This window comes from Megascapheus bottae, chromosome 13 (genome assembly GCF_031878675.1).
Source record: "Megascapheus bottae isolate mThoBot1 chromosome 13, mThoBot2.hap1, whole genome shotgun sequence".
NCBI classification, from domain to species: domain Eukaryota; kingdom Metazoa; phylum Chordata; class Mammalia; order Rodentia; family Geomyidae; genus Megascapheus; species Megascapheus bottae.
In genome coordinates this window covers 5,899,076-5,901,374 of record NC_143521.1, presented here as the reverse complement: position 1 = coordinate 5,901,374, position 2,299 = coordinate 5,899,076, and the positions used below count along the sequence as shown (strand labels likewise).

Genomic DNA, 2,299 nt, shown 5'->3' with positions numbered 1-2,299 from the left:
AAATGCTTTTTAATGTGAATACTAATGAACAATTACAAAATAAATAAGATTAATCTTAAATTATTTTAGGAAAATAGAAAATCACACACATTTTGCAACTATTTTTATAAAGCAAAACATACAGGGATGAAACAAGGGAAAAACCAATATATTAGTATTTTGAATTCCATTAAGCAAAAATGTTGAATAAAACTGTCAGAAAACTAATACAGCAAAAGAGAAAAATGGTAAAACTTCACTCCCAAACATGGATTGTAAAAATATTTTTGAAAACACTTATGAAATGAAAAAATGAATGTGTAAGAATTAATATCAGAATATCTATTTTTGGGAAGTGAGAAGAATGTGCATCATTAAGATACTATTTCACCCAAGTTGATTGATAAATCAAGGCAATCCACACTGGCATCTCAATAAGTTTGCTTTCTTTCTTTCTTTCTTTCTTTCTTTCTTTCTTTCTTTCTTTCTTTCTTTCTTTCTTTCTCTCTCTCTCTCTTTCCTTTCCTTCCTTCCTTCCTTCCTCCCTCCCTCCCTCCCTCCCTCCCTCCCTCCCTCCCTCCCTCCCTCTCTCTCTCTCTCTCTCTCTCTCTCTCTCTCTCTCTCTCTCTCTCTCTCTCTCTCTCTCTCTCTCTCTCTTTCCCTTCCTTCCTTCCTTCCTTCCTTCCTTCCTTCCTTCCTTCCTTCCTTCCTTCCTTCCTTCCTTCCTTCCTTTCTTTCCTTTCTTTCCTCCTTTTTTTTCTTTCTTTCTTTTTTGCCAGTCCTGGGTTTGAGCTCAGGGCCTGAGCCCTGACTTTGGACTTTCTCAAGGCTAGAGCTCTTCCACTTGAGCCTCAGCACCACTTCCAGGGTTTTTTTTTTCTATGTATGTGGTACCCAGGAATCGACTCCAGGTCTTCGTGCATGTTAGGCAAGCACTCTACCATTAGGCCAAACTCCTGGCCCCAGCTCCATAAGCTTTCTTGTTACTCTTTATTAGCTAAATGACTTTCATGAAGCCATCCTATCCTGAAAGCTATCCTGAAGAATCGACAGGATGGAGGCTTTCCATTCATTTATTCCAAGATTCTCGCTAAAATCACTGTAATTACTACATGAAGTCAATGACATAGGGTTTATAAATAGTAGGTTAAAAGTGAAGCAGGGACCCAACTTGTCCAGTACCGGCAAGCCTTCGTCTTCAGCCCAGGGGGAATCACCAGGCCTCCAGCCTCTTACTGAAGATGAGTGATAACCCAGACATGTCTGAAATGGAGAAGTTTGACCGATCAAAATTGAAGAAAATTAATACTGAGGGGGGACAAAAAACCCAACCACTCTTCCCTCAAAGGAAACTACCCAGCAGGAGAAGGAATGTATCCAAGCATCCTAAAATGGGGATATCCTCTTAAGAACAAGCTCAACACCAGCTGGGAGGCTTGTTTTTTTGTTTTTTGTTTTTTTTTTTTAAATTATGTGTAGCAATGTGAGACACCTGCAGATGGTTCCCCCACCATGTTCCCTGAAAGGTCAGCAGTAGCCAGGTTCCCGTAAGTTTGTTTTTAAAGGGAAATTCCAGACAGCAGATGCACATCACAGTAATCTCACCCTTGATGGCTCTGTGTGTAACACAGAAAGCCACTTTTAATCTAGTAAATGCTTCATAATCAATAAAAAGTTGGATGCTTTTGCAAAAAAATAAAGCAGGAAGAGAAGTCCCAATAATGAACATTTTCATGAACACGTCTACATATATGTTCCATTTCCTCTGCATTGATATTTGAATTTTGACAAGAGTCACAACACTGTTTAATTATTTAATGTTTTTTGTTGCTTATTTTATCTAAATAATTAACCAATTTGTTAGTTTCCGGTATTGCTATATGTGATTTTCTTAGTCAATTCTGACAAACAAGTCTTAGAGAAAATCTTCTGCAACTTTTCTTATAAAGTCACATTTATTGGACAAAATAAACAGGTAACAAAGAAAAGTGTCTATGACTACTTTACAAGTTATCTTTTCTCATTGAATAGTTGATGAAAGTGTGAAAAAGGGGGGAAATGATGGAAGAGTTAATATTGATCAGGATGCATTGTACTAGTTATCTAACGTACGAAATTGTAACATATTTATACAATGAGTTGGCAATAAAAATTAGAAAAGAACATGACATCTTTTAATATTTGTAATTGTTGGATTCTTAAAAACAAAATGAACAAATGAAAGAAAAAGCCCAAATCAAAAATGATTAAACATACAAGATTTTTGTCCTGGGCTTGAGTGTGAAGGAAATGAGTAAAGGGTAGAAGCTTCCTAACATGA

General features: G+C 36.7%; 1 pseudogene; it reads left to right on the top strand.

The window, feature by feature from the left end:
• The first annotated feature begins 1,220 nt into the window (after nt 1-1,220).
• Nucleotides 1,221-1,369, top strand: LOC150055453 (thymosin beta-15A pseudogene; annotated as a pseudogene).
• Nucleotides 1,370-2,299: the final 930 nt, after the last annotated feature.